At 40.1% G+C, this 19,043-nt stretch overlaps 1 protein-coding gene across 3 annotated transcripts in view; it reads left to right on the forward strand.

Annotated features, from left to right (window-relative positions):
• The window catches only part of nfixb (nuclear factor I/Xb), a 170,702-nt gene that overhangs the window by 46,895 nt on the left and 104,764 nt on the right, over positions 1–19,043 (forward strand). The window lies entirely within an intron of this gene.

The following is a 19,043-nucleotide window of genomic DNA, read 5'->3' on the forward strand; positions in this document are numbered from 1 at the left end:
GCGCTAATATATCCCGGATATTTCTTAACATTTTATTATTGCTGTAAATTTTTTCGATAATTGTATCTTAGGGGGTTCGGTTAATGTTGTAATGATGTGTTTTCTCTAAGCTCAGCTCAGTTAAGTATACTGATGTGGTGCCAGGCTCATTGTATCCAGTGTTTTGCTACACACAATCGCACAAAAATAGACAAATAATGCACGTGGTGGATCAGCGGTAGACCCATTTTACAACCGGGCGGTCGAAGGTTTGATGCCGGGCAAGAAAAGTTAACCCTACGTTATCACAGAGAATGGAGCGTGAAGCGGCTCTGATTGGTCAACAAGAGTAGAAAAAAACGCTATATTTACCATTTACGTGATTACGTGAGATAAACCATAAATAGTGCATAATGTACAATAAATGTCAAATCTGGTGCTGATTTTATAGTTTTCAGCAAGAAGGGGTGTCAACCTCAAATGACCTGCGGGTCAATGAGCATCTAGTCTGGTCAATGGGGGATCGGAAAATGAGGATATTTGACAGAATTTCAAAGTAAAAGTACTTTTTTTTTTTTTTTTTTTTACAATATTAATATAATGATGCAAAATAAATATTTTAATGTCAAAAACAGAAATAAATGAAAAATGAGGTGAATAATAACAGTATTAATTAAAACACCAAGCAAGCTTATATAGACAGTATAAATGTAATTTAATACAATTAATAATGTGATAATTAAAACTGAATATCTTATTATTATTCTTATTATTATTATTATTACAATAATAAAAATACTACTTATATAGTTTTCCCTTATATCATCAATAAAATCATCTGTTATATTTATTTAAATGGCTCAGTTCTGACTTATTTTCTTCATTAACAAAGCATTTTTTAACCAAAGAGGCAAAAAAATAAAATAAAAATGCCATTGCATGTTTATTTTTAGTCGTACAAAACAGCAGCTGGTGACATTTAAGTTAAAAATAAGACAGCATAGTAAAAAAAAAAAATTTTTTAAATCTGGCCTTAAATAACCTCACAGATTAAATCTTTCAAAGAGGAAAAAAAAAATGGTGTAAAAATGATACAAAGACCATGCAGATCCAATGTAATCTAATACACTGCGTGGTATTCGTGGATACAGTGAGTCCATTGTTGTGCATGTGTGTTAAAAAAAAAAAAAGTACATAGATACACATGAGAGTATATAAAACATGTGGCTCTCCGTCATTTTCCATTTAAACAGATGAATGAAAACACGGGGAAATCTGAACTGCACTGCCTAACGCTGGCAAACGCAAATGTGAACGAGTGAAACGGAAAATAAACTCGGAGGATTAAGGAAGTTATTTTATTTAAAAATAAAAAAAAAATCACATGACTGAAATGTCATTGCAAAAAAAATAGTGGAAACATCAGTGTGTGTGTGTGTGTGTGTGTGTGAGATGAGGAAACCACAACATTCCTCCACTTTGTGCAAGAAGCAAATATAACTAGAACATAAGAATTTAGATTTTTGTTTTTTGGCATTTTTTAATCATGCACATGCACATAAGTCGCATACTAGCCCTTTATTAGTAAATATTAAGCACGTATTAACACCTTATGTAGGAAAAATCTTAATTCATGTCGTAATAGAGGTAGAATAAGGTGTTTAATGATAACTAATAAAGGGCTAGTATGCTACTTATACATGTTAATAAGCACCGAGTTAATGGTGAATGTGTGTTCCCACATTTTGGTTCAACTTTGCGATAGATTTTTATTGAAAAGCATCGTATTAATCTGTAATCTGAGTCATTTCTGGGAGTAAAAAAAACAAACAAAAAAACACCTCCACTCCTTCCTTAAAGTCTCGTCTTTCATCACTGCCGTCGTCACTTACTGGCAAACTTTATTACTGTTACTACAGACGAGGAAGTCTGCATAGGAAGAGGGGAAAGGGATGTGTGTGTGTGTGTGTGTGTGTGTGTGTGTAAAAACAACATTCAGCAAAAAAGAAAAAGAGGAAAAAGGGATGTTAAAGTCTTAATTTCGAAACCCAACCTGTTTTGTTTATTTGCCTGTGCTCCGTCAGGAAGATTAGGGCCAGTCATTGTGTCGAGGCTTGGGAAATAAGGCTTGAAGTTTACACTTGCAGATTGTTGCGGCGGGCGCTCGCTGCGTTTGTTGGTGCAAGACTGTGTCGGAGGGTTTAGACGTCTTTGTTTGTTTGTCTTGGAGTGGATAGATAAAAAAAAAAAAAAAAAAAATCTGATTCTTCTTCTTCTTCTTCTGAGATGCGAAAAAAATCTCCCATCACTGGTATTTATGATAGTGATAATATTTAAAGTGTAATATTGTTGTTTTTAGCTATTTTTCCTTCAGTCTGCTCCACAAGATTTACTGACCACATGTCAGTGTGTGTGTGTGTGTGTGTGTGTGTGTGTGTGTGTGTGTGGTCATGCAGTGTTTGTCTTAGATCGAGCTCCTTTTCCTGTGTTGTGTGAGGCCTTGAATCGCCGCGGCGTGACTCAGACTGGACGTTCGGCCCCTGTGGCAGAAGCAGGAAGCGCGGCGGCGGCGTCGTTTTTAACGGTGTTTTAACAGCGTTAGCGCGACTCAAATCCTTCCTTCAGCCTCCGGCCAGCCTTTGTTAACCCTGTAACACTCTCCTGTGTTAGGTTCACTCGCTGGAAACGACGTAGCTGTGCTTTATTTGTGTCGTTTTTTTGGGGTTCTTTTGTTCTCAGTTATTAACCCTTCCTTATATAACACTAATGAGACGATATATATACGTATCACCATTTTTAACCCTTTCTTTAGCATTTAATCCATCATCAAAGACACAGTGTGTGCAGCTCAGCATCCCTCACCTGCACCCTTCCCTATGTAAACTATAGCATTTTCGTCAGCATCGTTAGCATCAAAAAGTTTGTTCTTTGAAAAAAAAACAAAAAAAAAACTTGGTGCATGATCCAAAATGGCGTAAATTTATTTTTTTAGACTTTCGATCAGTGTTTGTTATGTGGAGCAAAGAAACGAAGACAATATTCACATTTAAGAAGATAAAACGATCAGAAATCTTGTTTTCATCCTGAAAAAAGCTTCAAACCGATTAATTGATTATCAAAATAGTTGATATATATTTAATTAGTTTCAGCTCTACGTATATTGTTCTACAAACCATACATTTAGTGATATTTTTCGCTTTTTTTTATGGATGCAACCCTAATATTGTAAAACATCTACTTATTTTAACCATTTTCTTTTCATTTTTACAACCTCTGCGTGTATAAAAATCAGCGTTTACATCAAAGTTTCACCCTTTTCTTGTTGGAGCAGCCATCAATATACACGTTATGTAAATTTCCACTAATATTTCCTTCTTTACTGCCTGGTTTTCTTTGTCTTTACGTAATGTTTTGTTGTCGTCTTTATCAGGGCTCGCACAGACACACACAACCACCACACCTCTGTCATATATTCGCCCCTGGTCGGTTCCTTTTTCTGTCCGTGAAACAAACAAAAAGTCGAGGCCTAAAGGCTGCGGAGGTTTTCGCTCCATTTTTTAAGGATCCATATTATACAGCTCAGCTCGGGACGTCGGTCGCATCATCATCGGGGTTTAATTAATAACTTATGGCTACGGCTTAAGCTCACCGACTTGGCTAGTTCTAATGGAAATGTATGACAAAAACAGAGAGTGAGAGTATAGGCTGTATAGGCAGGAGGCCATAATGGGGATGTGCACAGACAGACGTGGGGGTTGTGAGTTTGGGATGGCGGCAAAGCATTTGCATAAAGGGCAGGGCAGCATGCCCAATGGTGGAAAAGGTTGGCATCACGCCTTTCAGACTGGCAGAGCGAGGGAAGACTGGATGGAGAGAGAGAGAGAGAGAGAGAGACAGAGGGGGGGGGGTGTAGTCAATAGTGCATCCCTTGTTCAGAAAGAGGAGGTCCCTCACTGTTGGCAGCAAAGCAGCCTAAATCTCTGCTTTGATTGTGTGCTAGATTGCCCCCTTTATTTGTCTGATTGCAAAGTGTTCAACACTGCATTAGCACTGGGCTTTTTTACTTTCCAGGAGGGAACCTTTTTCACACCGCGATTGTCGTCGTCGTCGTCGCCGCGCGCGCGCGCACACGCACAAACGTCTCCAGAGTTTCTGCGTTGCTGCACGTCGTTTCTGGATGTTTCTGACATCCGGTGTCCCGCTATTATGCGAGAAAATGAGCTAATTATGGCAGCAGTGATCTGACTAAACTGAACTGTAAAAATACATGTAACCGCTGGTATTGACTCAAAGTCAGACAGATAATGCGATGGGGAGTCGAGCAACACTGTATGTTTGACTCGACCCACGTTAGCCCACATGGGCCAAAATCTCGATAGATAGATAGATAGATAGATAGATAGATAGATAGATAGATAGATAGATAGATAGATAGATAGATAGATAGATAGATAGATAGATAGATAGATAGATAGATAGATAGATAGATAGATAGATAGATAGATAGATAGATAGATAGATAGATTGCAAGCTAACTAACACGCTAACTAGCAACATAGATAGATTGCTCGCAAGCTATCTAGCAAGATAGATAGATAGATAGATAGATAGATAGATAGATAGATAGATAGATAGATAGATAGATAGATAGATAGATAGATAGATAGATTGCAAGCTAACTAACACGCTAACTAGCAACATAGATAGATTGCTCGCAAGCTATCTAGCAAGATAGATAGATAGATAGATAGATAGATAGATAGATAGATAGATAGATAGATAGATAGATAGATAGATAGATAGATAGATAGATAGATAGATAGATAGATAGATAGATAGATTGCAAGCTAGATGGATAGATAGATTGCTTACAAGCTAACTAGCAAGATAGATAGATAGATGGATAGATTGCAAGCTAACTAACACACTAACTATTAAGATAGATAGATTGCTCGCAAGCTATCTAGCAAGATAGATAGATAGATAGAGTGCAAGCTAGCTAGCTAGATAGATAGATTGCAAGCTAACTAACACGCTAACTAGCAAGATATATTGCTCGCAAGCTAACTAGCAAGATAGATAGATAGATTGCAAGCTAACCTACACGCTAACTAGCAATATAGTTAGATTGCTTGCAAGCTAACTAGCAAGATAGATAGATAGATTGCAAGCTAACCTACACGCTAACTAGCAATAATATATATAATATATCTATCTAGCTAGTTAGCTTGCGAGCAATCTAGCTAGCTAGATGGATAGATAGATAGATAGATAGATAGATAGATAGATAGATAGATAGATAGATAGATAGATAGATAGATAGATAGATAGATAGGAAAAAAAAGTGCTTTTCCTTCAAAAAATAAGGACAATTCAAACTTTTGAACGGTAGTATATAATCAAAAGAGACTAAAAAGACCTCTGACGGCTCCTGTTGTAGTTCGGCTCTGACGTCACAGTATAGCAGAGAGTGAACTGTGAGTGACTATTTCTGCTCCCCAGACTCCATGATCACTGTATATAGAGTTCCCCGCCACACTCTGGTCAAGCCTGAGTCATTATGACCATGTGTTGCCTCTAAACTCACTGTGACCACAAACCATGATAACCCTTTTAATTTGGGGGCCCTCTGCGGGAGCTCATTAATTACTGTTTACTTAGTGATACGAGCCCGAGTGAAGGTTTCCCTTTTTTTTTAAATTTGACACAGTTATTTCAATCCAGTGAGTGAGCAACAACCAGAATAATGAATTTGCACACTGAGAAGTAACCAATACTATTGCTAAAAGTGGCACCTGTGAGGAATAATATTCTATTACCAAGGTCAGGAAAAGCATGAATCATAATGAACAACTCATGTGCTTGAGTAAAAAGTACCAAAACACTTGAGGAAGTCCTCGATGTAAAAAATAAAAATGAATTGAAAGTGGAGTCTAATTAAAGTCGCAATGAGCGATTTATTGCCGTGTTTTAAACAAAATTAGATGACTGATGCGTTAGGACAGTCGTAATGGGTTGCAGCCACCGTCGCTGATTTTTTATAGACCACAAAAGCCTCTGCTAATCGTTAGCAATTGCAAGGCATTGTATTTTTTAACGTAAAAAAAAAATAAAAAATAATAATAATCGTCTGAAAAGTGATTTACTGCAGCTGTGCAATAAATGTGGTACAAATTATTAGTGGGAGAAAGTGGCATTAGAGAGTCAAAGAGTGGGGGTGAAATAAAGGAAAATATTCTTTGACGTTATTGGTCAATAACATGCAACTCGTGCATCTGTGCGTAAAAAGTTAATACGAGGCTGAACACAGCGAGTTAAAGAAATCATGAGGATTTCTTCCAAAGCTGCTGTTGTCATGGTTAGCGCGGCTAGAGTTGCTTCTTTTTGTCGCTCGACTGCATTTGAACAAAGTCCACATTTATTATTTACTATCACAACTTTGGTAGAATAGAAGGCATTCATTCATTTGTGTGTGTGTGTGTGTGTGTTTAACTCAACGTTGTGAATACATTTTTTGCACAGGACTGCGACATTTTAATCCTCAGTGTTTACAGTTACTGTTACGTCATGTGAATGGATCACCTTCAGGTCTGTGTGAACAGAATATGGGAAAAAGTTATTACCGCCGTAAAATCTGACTTTACAACTCATAATTCAGACTTTAATCTCAGAATTCTGACTTTGAAACTCAGACTTTTATTCTCTGAATTCTCACTTTGAAACTCAGAATTTTATTTTCAGAATTCTCACTTTAAAACTCAGAATTTTATTTTCAGAATTCTCACTTTGAAACTCAGACTTTTATTCTCAGAATTCTCACTTTAAAACTCAGAATTTTATTTTCAGAATTCTGACTTTGAAACTCAGACTTATTCTCAGAATTCTCACTTTAAAACTCAGAATTTTATTCTCAGAATTCTCACTTTAAAAGTCAGAATTTTTCGCTTTAAACTCAGAATTTTATTCTCAGAATTCTGACCTTGAAACTCAGAATTTTATTCTCAGAATTCTCACTTTAAAACTCAGAATTCTCACTTTATTCTCAGAATACTGACTTTATTCTTAGATTTCTGACTTCAAACTCAGAATTTTATTCTCAGAATTCTCACTTTAAAACTCAGAATTTTTCACTTTAAACTCAGAATTTTATTCCCAGAATTCTGACCTTGAAACTCAGAATTTTATTCTCAGAATTCTCACTTTAAAACTCAGAATACTGACTTTATTCTTAGATTTCTGACTTCAAACTCAGAATTCTGACTTTAAATTTAGAATTCTCTAAAGTCAGAGATTGCTGTGTGGCCCTAATCCTCTTCCGTAAATATCTGATCTGAAGTCAGTGAGTGTCTTCAGGTTTTTCTCGGGGCAGAGACAAACTCTTCAGCTATTCACTACATTTTCCGTCAAACATGAAGCAGAAGTTTTTAAAAAGAAAAATCTGCCAACACAGGCAAACTCGCTCGGCCCCAACAAACCGCTTTGTTTCAGCTCACTTTCCTCTGAAAAGCCAGACTTCAGCATTTCACCCTTTCCTCTCTGAAAGAAGGAGAAGTTAAAGCCCTGCAGCTTTGTTTTACGCGGCAAGTTAACACATGAACCTGGAACCTTCTTTTCATTTCGGGGCCGCGTCCATTTTTCTAATTCTGCAGACCTGATGTTTTTGAGTGGAAACCGTCCCAGCAGCGCTTTGATGAATCCATGTATGCATGTAATTCTCTGTCATGTTGTCGACATCAAACGCAGAGGGAAAGCTTATAGCTTATATATATATAGGCTCCTGTTCAAAAATGACGGCTCATTTTTTTTATTTATTTTTTTTAGCTTCCATCAAACCGAACACAGGAGCGCGCGATCAAAGGGAATGAATTTGTTAAGTGAGTTCCTTTGTTGCAGGCCAAACGCCGTTTGTTTACTGATCACAGAGCTGGTTTTTACCAGGACGCAAAACCAACAGCCAACTCTTTGTTTGCCTACTCCACCAAACCGCATTATCTTTGTAGCTCGGCGAAATGATGGTAATCTGGTGTATTTACTTTTTCTTTTCTTTTTTTTTTCAATTTACTACTTTAAATAACGGCCGTCAACTGACACACACATTACATTTCCGTCACCTTTTAAGTCACATTATTGTGTCTGCGTCGACTCCAAGTAACGCATTCATATCTGATCCGTTTTATCCAGTTTCAATAAAGTTTACTTTTACAATAAACATCACCTTCACTCGATCAAGTGGCAGCCAGATGGTGATGTTGAAGATGAGGCGATACATTTGAGGCGTTGGATCTTTCAGCGGTGACTTTATTATTTTTTGGCAAGTTTCGCAGATTGGATATCCGTCTTCCTGAATAAGCCCCTCATCGTTCTTTGAGTTTCCAAAAAATTGCTCCTATACCAATGACTCAAGGCGTTTGTTTTCTGGGTGTAAAAAACAAAGCTTGAACCCTCTTTCTGCCATTGTTTGGAGATCAGGGTTTTCTCAATCCTAGTCCTGGGTCAGCTCATCAACGGGCTCTGCAGACACCTGTTAAAGAGAAACCCTGGTTTAGATAATGAAGCCATGAAGCTGTTATTAAATGCCACCAGTGTCGGTCCAAATCCTTGTGTTATTTACACCAAAAACCATTGACTTTCTTGTTTTTGTTGTTTAAAATTGCACAAAAGTGGTCAAGTATTCATTTGCACTGAAGCACTGAGTGTGTTAACTTGAATTAAACAGGTAAACCAGTCTAATGGCTTTGGCTTTTAAAAAATAAAACCAAATAACACACTATTGGGGTCGCCTATGCAATTTTTTTGGCGTTTTCCATTAAAAGTCACACTTTTATTCATCAAAAGAGTTGCAAAATGAGTAGAAAATATAGTCAAGACATTGACAAGATTAGAAATAATGATTTTTATTCCAAATAAGAACCAGCAAAACTGTTTTCAGCTGTGCTAACTTCATTGCACAAGGGTTTTCTAATCATCCAATAGTCTTCTAACGCCATTAGCAAACACAATGTACCATTAGAACACTGGAAATGGGCCTCTATACACCTATGTACATATTCCATGAAAAACTAGAAAAGCACTCGGAGAGCGCAGACCTCCGCAAAGGCAGCTCAGCCCCCCCCCACAAAATAGTGATAGCGCCTATGGATCACACCCCCAGACGTTTGCAGCTAGAATAGTCGTTTACCACATTAACAATGTATAGAGTGTATTTATGATTTATTTAATGTTAGATTCATTGAAAAAAAGTGCTTTTCCTTCAAAAATAAGGACGTTTCTAAGTGACCCCAAACTTTTGAACGGTAGTGTATGATGTTATTCATATAGAAAATATCAATGTACAACAAAAATATCCAGAAATACTCTGTGTAGCCGGGTCTTTTACGGTTTGCAGAGCCGTGACATTTGTGCGTAACCACAGTTAATGCTGAAATTGGGTAACAGTCGCGTCTCTCTCTCCGCCGTCTGCGAGTTAGTCTGCGCGGATTTCACGAGCGCGATGCGATTATTTATTTTCCGATTTAGCTTTAATCCGCGGCGATTTGCACGCTCCAAAAACGGCCGCGCGCCCGTTAGCATCCGGTGCTAATCAGCTCTGCTCTAATCGTAGGTGGTAGCTAAAACGCGGTGACGCTTGCGCTTCGGGGGATGTTTGAACTTTTTTTTTTTTACTTAACTCAAAAAGTAAATTCAGAAGCGTGTTGTCATATTTTAAGTCAGTAAGGGTGCCTTAAAGGGACAAAAAAAAATAGCTCCACGAGTAGAATCGGCGTTCCTCAGTGTGCACTGGCAGCAGCAGGAGGAGGAGGAAGAGGGCGAGCAGCAGACGTCTTTTGGCTGGCAACACTGGAAAATGAAAAAAAAACCTCTCAGTCATGGCTGGTGGTGCTGAGTCGGCCTGCCTCAGCACGGCCGGTCGCTCACGTGCACACACACACACACACACACACGTCACTAAGACGCAGGGCGGCTCCTTCATCTCGCGGCGCATTCTTTCTAGGTTGAAGAAGAAGAAGAAGGGCAGAATCGTATGTGGGTCAGGCTGTAGGGGTTAGGGTTAGGTGATCGCCACACGCCGCGTTTGGGTTCAGATTGAAGTTCAAGCGCTCGTTCCAACTCCCCACTCGTCAATACTGCCTTCATCCGAGGACGTCTGCACGTCCCAACACGTATTAGATAAAGCTCCTGGAGCGGGGAACAAATATTGTTTTATGCAAAATCGCTTAAACGAAAAAAAGAAGAAGAAGAAGAAGCAGAATAGCCTGCAGCGGCGCACTTTGATCGCTCTATGCTATAAGAACGCTTCTAAATAAGGTGTATTCTCTCTTAATTCCGTCACACGTGTGACTTCATGTCGGCGCTATGTGCTTTAATTGTGATGTAAGATGAGTTTGTACCTGCTCAAAACCACGCCAGGCCTCTAAACGCTAACCAGACGCTCAACATGGCGATTCCCCGGTTATGGCTGTTGGCTTTGAAGCAGAAGCAGAGGTTTGGTTGAGGGTCTGTGTTGCAGTGCAGCCAGGCAGCAGCAGCAGCAGCAGCAGCAGCAGCAGCAGAGCCCCTTTTGTGGGACTGGAATGTGGCGTGCGTGCCTCTTCCTCGGGCCGGTCGCCGCCGCCTCAACCCCACCCCCCCTCCCCCCCACACGGCCCACCCCAGGCACGTTAGCATGCAACCGCCCGCAAATTGCTTGCAGATTTTTCACACCTAGTAACGTGCTGGTTTGTAAACTCAGATAAGTGCGGCCCATGCGCACGCAGGGGTGCACGAGCTGCGTAGATCTTTAAACTGGGACTTTTTTTTTTCTCCCCCCACCCCCGTCTTTAAATTTTAATCCCGTGCCCACCCCCGCCTGTTTCCTAATGATTAACAGGAGTGATGACTGTGTGCGATAACAATGGAGAGTCATGCATGCAGCAGGCTCTGTAGCTTGTTCTGATTACAGTGCAAAACCACAGCGAGCTCCAGAAGACGTGCTGCCCATATGGGAGACTGAAGTGCTTTTTTTTGGTGCGTCTGATACCGATATCACAAGCTTAAAGATATAATATGTAACATTCCTGCGTTAAAAGATCTCATATCAAGCAGATTAATGTTATATACTCATATCAAATAGTGTGATTTCATCAGCTTTTCAAGGCAACGGTAAATGTTCCATTTACCTCTGTATGCGTTAACGTCCAGGCCAAACTCTCTATGAAACATCAGCGTGAGGAAGGAAATCCTCGGTACTACGAGTTGGCTAGCGCGTTGTGTTTTGTTTTCCTTCATCGTGTGTGTGTGTGTGTGTGTGTGTGTGTGTGTGTGTGTGTGTGTGTGTGTGTGTGTGTGTGTGTGTGTGTGTGTGTGTGTGTGTGTGTGTGTGTGTGTGTGTGTGTGTGTGTGTGTGTGTGTTATCACACATGGATCAGGACTGCGGCTTCCTGCCGCTAAAAGCAACAATTTCCATGATCCCGCGCTGCTTTTCAACGCCGTCAAACTTTCGCCATTGTTTTCGATCGAGAGACCCCTAGTGGCAGAAATTGCACACTGCGTGTTTGCAAGTACCCAATTGTGAATTTGTACAAAATTACGTGTTTTGCTTTTTTTCTTGCTTTTTATCCTAAAATAATTCCACATAAATCCGCTATAATCACTCACCTGTGTTAAAGGTGCATTATGTAATAAATCTAAAGCAACTGGCCATAAAAATCCTCCTAATATGTCACAGAGACTCAGGAATAATGTTCATATAACAAACTGAACTCACCAACAACAACAGTACAGACAAAATATTTGCATTAAAAAAAATATTTTTATTTTATTAATATGTTTATGTTTTGAAATCATGTTTTCGCACGTGGCGCCACCTACCGCCGTCTACCAATCATTGCAGTCAGTGGAGTCTCAGCTGCCGAGCAATCACGGGTTGCCAGTTACGTCAAAAAACGAAACCTAAAACACCTCGGTATTTTGAATTTGAATGTAGTAACAGTTTTTGGCCACATTCTTACATATGGCACCTTTAAATCAGATTTTCTCGAATCTGATCCAGTGATTTTGAGCAGTACTGATGCTGAATATCGTAGCAGCTCGTCCCAGTGAGAAACTGTGTGGATGTAAAGTTCCATAATTTGGTAGGAACTTAAACCAGTTCATATATTCCATAATATCCACACCTGGACGAACGCAACGCACTCTTCAGTGATTGAACCTCTTTACCTCTGCCGTCCCTCCTGGCTCTGTCTCCTCCCAACCTTCCTCTGCCCTGGCTCTCAGTCAGTGGTCAGGGGGAGCCGGTGTCAGGCTCCGCCTAAGGTCAGGGACACTCGGTCGGTCAAGAGAGGACGGAGGCGAGGCCCTCTGCAGCGCAGTGCTGCGCTCTAATGAAGGGCCAGGCGGCTGGGAAGCCCTGGGGTGGTGCAGACAGAGGCTTAATTGGTCTAATGAGATGCAGTGTGGCCTCGGCGAGGTCATCTACCACAGGACAGAGCAGGACAAAGCAGGGCGGAGAGGCCTAACGCTGGGTCAGATGGACGAGGAGGAGGAGGAGGAGGAGCAGTGTACTCCACGTTGCTTCAGTTTCTCAGCGAAATCCAGATAAATCCTGTAAATAAATGTTCATGTTCAGGGGAACGCAAAAGGGCTGAAATTATCTCAGTGATCAATGTTTGTCAGAAAACAAAAATATTTAAGCCAAACAATTTATCACAACAAAACAGAGAAAGGCATTCCGCGGTGCCAAATTGTGATTTATTTGGCTTGAACGTTGTGTTCTATTATCTCCGTAATTTCCCGGAAAGTCAATTAAGGTTGTCTGCAAAAACAAAAGGATGTTTTCTTTTTTAAAGTTTGTTTGATTTCCTACATTTTATTCTGTCTTTGTAGAGATCTACTTTTTTTTTTACACAGAGGGATCGGCCTTCTGAATATTAATGCTTTCATGCAAAAGGCAGGAAAATAGATTATTTGATACATGATTTTCCTATGGGTCAATAGAGCCATATTAATAAATCTAATCATTATTATTAGCAAATAATATATTTTTTTTTTTATATGTTTCTGCATATTTTGCTTTCAACAAACTGCAGTAAAATGTAAAGTAATGTGGTTTAAACGGTGATCAATACTGGATCAGAGTAGGATAATCCTTTAAAGGCCATTCAGACACAGTAATAAATAATATAAAAAAGATGTCATATATTTTAAATGATGGATTATTCAAATGGAGCTGCAAATGTAGCGCTGCGATGATGGAAAACGGGATTTTTTTCAGACTAAAGAACCTTATTTTTTTCCCTCTTCCTCTCTCCTCACTGAAAGAGTTAATCTGAAGTTGGCAGCCAACTCCACAGTCTCGGTCAGACGTGCGGAGAATTGAAAAATAAAGGACTTCAAAATCATTTCTTTTGTCTCGGATTTAAATTCAGCGGAGGCTTTTATTTTTTATGCAGCATTTTTTTTCCTTAACCCCCCCCACCCCCTCACTGAAGAACGAAGCTGCGCTTTTCCTTTGCGCACGGATTATGACATTAAAAATAAATATACATACATGTTAGTGTCACAGCGTTTTAACACACACATATGTTACATCCCAAAAAGGTTATGTCGGGTTTATTTAATCCAATAAGTGGGGGCCACGCCTTCATGAAACAATGATACTAAATAGAGCAGCGACGGAACAGGTTGGTCCAGACTGTGACAAAGTCAAAAATAAAACTCATCATGTATTTTTCCACATACAACATAACAGCTTATGTAGGGCATTTCAAACAAGTGCGGTGCATTTTTTAAAAATCACATTTTCCGATACGTTTATGGCATTTGTATTGATTTTTATTCATATAAAACGACGTCGGGTTTTAACAATGCATGTATTCCCGCATGTAGGTTTTTTTTAACATCATATTCTTGGACGGCTGCGTCCAAAAAAAAAAAAAACAGTCTTCATAATTGATTATATTTATTATATTTTAAGTATAGTACTATTTATTATTATTTTTTACATCTGCATCTTTATATTAAAGAAACGGATATGATTTTACCGCGATCGTTTTGATCAAACACTAATATGATTTAAAAAATACTGTAAATAATAAAAAAAATATTCTTTTGTTGGGCCAAACTGAAAATATCTGTAATTATTATGTATTAGAGTATCATCTATAATCTATTATGCTAGTATGAGATAGCAGGGGGCCGAGTTTCTTGACGTACCTCCCGAAAATGTGATCCTGTCTTCTCCTGGGGGGGTTCTATATGACATATTTTTGACAATATTGTAATAAAATGATCACTTTTAAGTGGAAAAGGTCTCATTTTATTTATTTTGTTAAATATTCGCGTTCTTGAGGTGTTTTTTGATATGTTTTTCACGACAAGGAGGGGGGCTTATTATGATGCGACACCTGAGCCTGAACTAGTATGACCCATAATGCTCTGCGGACACACGCACACACTCGCTGCACTGTGGACGTCCGGGGGTCGTTTAAGGTGAAGCTATTAGCTTGTGTTAGCTGTTAACAGCTCGTATTTACAGCGCTGTCGTGTGTACGTCATTCTTTTTAAAAAGAATATTCTGGTAGAAAACACCGAGGCCACCGACGTATGAGTGATAATGAGCCTTAATTGAAGCTAAACGGAGGAGACGGAGGAGGAGGAGGAGGAGGAGGAGGGCTACCTGGCTAATTTAATACCCAGGTAAGGCTATAAACATGACGTCAGCGTAAACGAACACCGTTATGCAGCTCAGCTCACACACACATAAATAGACAAACAGAAATAAACATCTCCCTGACTTTTTTTTAACAGCATGACTAAGGAAAATGACTTTAAACCCCTTGCAGTCAACTCCCGGTGACATTTGAATGGTTGTGTTTTTTGCATGTTCGCAGAGTCGCGCAGAAAGCTTTATTTATATCTTATTGAAAGGCAGACGATTCAAGTGTCAGTAATGTGCTGCTGCTAAGTTTTCGGTGCGTTTGTACTGCAGGTGGTGATGGAAACGAACGCACCTTACACACGCACTTTCTCGCATTTCTATCAATCTTTTAAGACTTGTGTTACACCGCGGTTAACATGAAATGACGTTGTGTGCCATATTAGGACCAGGTTTTGGTCTCCTTTTAGGACTAGTAGTCCTCACACGGTCGGTGTTTATGCCAGAAAAGGCCCTGAACACGTACAAGCACACACACTTACTGTCTTTTTGTGCAATATAAACAATATAAACACAATATCCCATGCTCAATCTCTGTCTATAATGTAAATATATAGTCCATACTGTATATATTCTGGAGTGTCTATTATGTACACTATACATTCTATTCTATTTAACTTTATTTTATATAGTCTCAGTGTTAGTATATGTTTATATTGTACTTTCTTGTTAATGCATGGTTATTATTTATTATCCTTATCTTTACTGTGTTGCTGCTGTAACGCTGTAAATGTCCACTCTCTTATCTCTTATCTTATCTTATCTTAACAACTATTATTGTTTGGACTTTGCATTGATCTCCATTCATATGGACAGCCTAAGCCGTAGACTCAGGAATGAGGTTCTGCCTTATTAAGACCAGGTTTTTGTCCACCATGTGGACTACCGGTCCTGTGTTTACACCAGAAAAGGTCCTAAAGAGGGAAAAAACAAGTATATACAGTATGTGTGTGTGTGTGCACTGGACTCCTTTGTTGCATTATCTGACCATGTATCATACTTTGGCATCGGTCAATGACACACAAGGCGACTGGGGATGAATGTGGAGGAGCGTCGTCCTTCACTGTTGTCAGAGGATGAGTGAGGGGCTTGCTGTTGCGTTAGGCTGATGTTTGGGACTGTGATGAGGATGAGATGCAGAGCTGTTTTGGAGGCTGTGACATTTATTAGTGATGACTGTGCCTTTGTTGGTGCGTTTGCAAGTCTGTGGATCAACAAGAATTCCAGTGACCTTGGTCAGAATTTGAAAATCCAGCCTCCTACTCATAGTTGGCCTCAATTATGCTCATATTATTGGTGCAAGGTGATTTATGAAGCCAAATAATTGAGAATAATCTCAATATACAGCTGTTTTCTTATTGCTTTGTCTTGAAAAATGCTGCAAATCACTGACTTATAGTGCTGTTGCACGATGCACGATGTGGTTAAAAAGAAGCATATGTGATTAATATGACTGATAATGCACGTGCAATATGATTCACACTTGGAGGAATGGTCAATTGTCATTATCTTGGGTCCACAGCAGTAAAATATTATATTTTTGCAACTGTATTTATTTGCATTTTGGACCTGGTTGTATTCCTATTGCAGCTATTTTGTGATAAAACCCTTTCAAATCTGCTTATTTCTCTTAAAGTAACTGTCAGATATTCCAATACATTTCTGTTAAGTATGGAAAAGGAAAAAGCATCCAGAGGCTTGAACAGCAGATGGTTTGTCTTTTTGCCTGATGTTTTTTTGATTATAAGACCAGACGTAAGGGTCATTCTTGTGTCACTTGATGAATCATTTCGCCACAACACGCGTGTGTGTCGTGTTGTCGTGATTTAACTTTTTTTTATTTTTTTTTTATTTTGAAGAGGAACATATAGAATTTGTGGCGTTGGATTCTGGCAGAATTTTGTGTGTTGACAAAACATCCACAGATCTGTAAACAACTATATATATATATATATATATATATATATAAATGTGTAAGTATGAATGTGCTTGTTTGCAGTCACAAGCCTGTGTTTGCCGGTCTGGGATTTCAGCAGCGTTTGTGCCGTCTGCAGAGCAGGTGCAGCCGTGAATGAAGCGCTTCCTCACGAGGAGGCAACATGGCAGCCATCGCTGTTCGCCGTTCCCCCCCCCCCCCCCCCCGATCCTCACGCCAAAACCTCCGGGGGACTTGGGAGGAAAGCAGCGTAGCAGCGTATTTGGGTTTACGTTGGCGTTTGCGGGTTTGGAGACGGCGACATCTCACTGAGCCGTTTCTTCTCCTCTTGCTCACCGTTGTGCTGACCTCAGCTGAGGCAGATTCCTCATGCCCGCTTGCCTTTCCCTCCCCTTTTTTTTTTTTTTTTTGTAAAAAAAATAATCTGTAACCATTTTTCGACATTTGTGCATCTAAATCATTTCGTGTGTGTGTGCACTCGGAGCCGTGTGGCTGCCCGAGGTTTGTTTCTTTCTCCCTCTTTGTTTGCTGTGGTAAACCCACGAGCAGCTGCCGGTGGTGGTGGTGGTGGGGTCTGGAGGGATTCAGAAGCTGTGCGTTCTCTCTTTGCCATCCTCTGCCAAGGTGGCATTATGCAAGCAGGGAGAGTGGTAGAGAGGAGAGGAGAGGAGAGGCAAGAGAGGAGGGTGTGTGTGTGTGTGTGTGTTTGTGGGGTGGGGGTGTTAGGCACACGAGGCGAAGGCGGCCATAGTAAAGATGGAGGCTAGGCTGAGGGCTGCAGGGATTGGTGCAGGAGGAGACTTGCTCCCCTGAACTTTGCCTCCGTGTCAGAGTGGAACTTGTCGATTTGGCAAATTGCGCGGCGTCGGACGAGGCTGTGCGCTCTCTTACGCTCCCACCTGCTCCCTCTCCGTCTCTCCCTCTGCGCTCTCACTGTCTCCCTCTCATTGCCACCACTCACCACTCACCACTCACCACCACCACCCCACCCCCCCCTTCACCACCACCACCTCCTCCTCCTCCTCCTCTTTCTCTTTTCCCTCCCTTTCAGCTCTTGAAGCTAACGCATTGGCTGGGCTACAGGCATCTTGTTGCCAAATAGGTGGGCCCTACTCGGCGTTGGCAAAGGCTCAAGCAATGGTTAGGGAAAGAACGCAGAGAGGACGAGAGACGGCGAGCGAGAAACAGAAAGAGAAAGAGAGAGAGTTGGAGAGAAAAGGGGAAAAAAGAAGCAGCACTCGGCTTTGCCAGCGGTCGTATGCGCTCGTCCAACATTGATTCGGCTCTCTCTCTCTTTTTTTTTTTTCCTCCCTATTCTGTGCTCTGCTCTCCCTGGCCCCCCCATCTGTGTGTGTGTGTGTGTGTGTGTGTAGTGTGTGCGTGTGTGTGTGAGTCTTGTGCCGGGCCCAGGGATCAGAACAGACACCACTAACAATTACACTTTGCCAAGGACTTTTTTTTTTTTTTGGTAGATTTTTGGAAAGCACAAAGGACTGTTTATTTTAAGTGCATCTATCCCTGTTGTTAAAGTTCTTTTTTTTTTCTCTTCAGAGAGCAATACAGTTAACATTTCTATTTTTACCTGACAGGTTTTTTTTGTTTTAACTTTTTTAAATCTGTCCTTTTTTCTTTTGTTTTTCCTAAAACGTTGTTTTTGTGGTTTTTAAATTTTGGCTCACCGTTTTTAATGAGCGTCATATTCTGCTAATTATTTCATTTTTTAACAACCCTGCAAGGGTTTTTTTTTTTTTCATCTGCTAATTCTCTATCCTCTGCCAAACCAGTACTTGCTTTACATTGGGGAGCGCGGGAGGCGAAAAAAAAAAACTGGTGCCGGAGTTTTTTTTTTTTTTTTTTCACTTTAAACGCTGTGCCAAATTTATGATGAGAGTGCAAAATGGTAACTACCAGGCCGTCTGTCTTCCTCTTGCAGTGTGGTTTTCTGTGGTGATTTCTGTCCGCTTTCAGTTTGTTGTGGAAATGTGAGTCTGGTTGGAGCTCCCGTTGCATGGTCGCAGAGATAGGAAATGGTATGGCTGATCTTTTAGCAGCACATTTCAACAGTGGTCTTGTGGCGGCAAAGCTTGGCGGTGGTGAGCGACCGGTGTGTGGCAGCAACCCTGGCACAGGAATGCTGTGGCGAGATCTGGGCTTTGTTGCCCAGAGATATGTAGTGAAGGTATTATGGTTACAGCAGAATAACTTCTCTTTTCACAGCGGGGGGGTAAAAAAAAAAAAAAAAAAAAGAAAAATACGGGAGCGCGACTTGGCTCAGCTTTTCTGTTGCTGTTGTATTTGTGTTGATTTTGTTGTCTTTGTTATGTTATTTGTGGAAAAGCAGATTTTTGCATCTTCTAGTTAAGGATAATTTACCCGTTCTTTAATGCATGTTTATTTATGTTTTATTTAAATTGATGATTATTATACTTTTTTTTC

The sequence above is a fragment of the Microchirus variegatus genome (assembly GCF_963457635.1).
Source record: "Microchirus variegatus genome assembly, chromosome: 10".
NCBI classification, from domain to species: Eukaryota; Metazoa; Chordata; class Actinopteri; order Pleuronectiformes; family Soleidae; genus Microchirus; species Microchirus variegatus.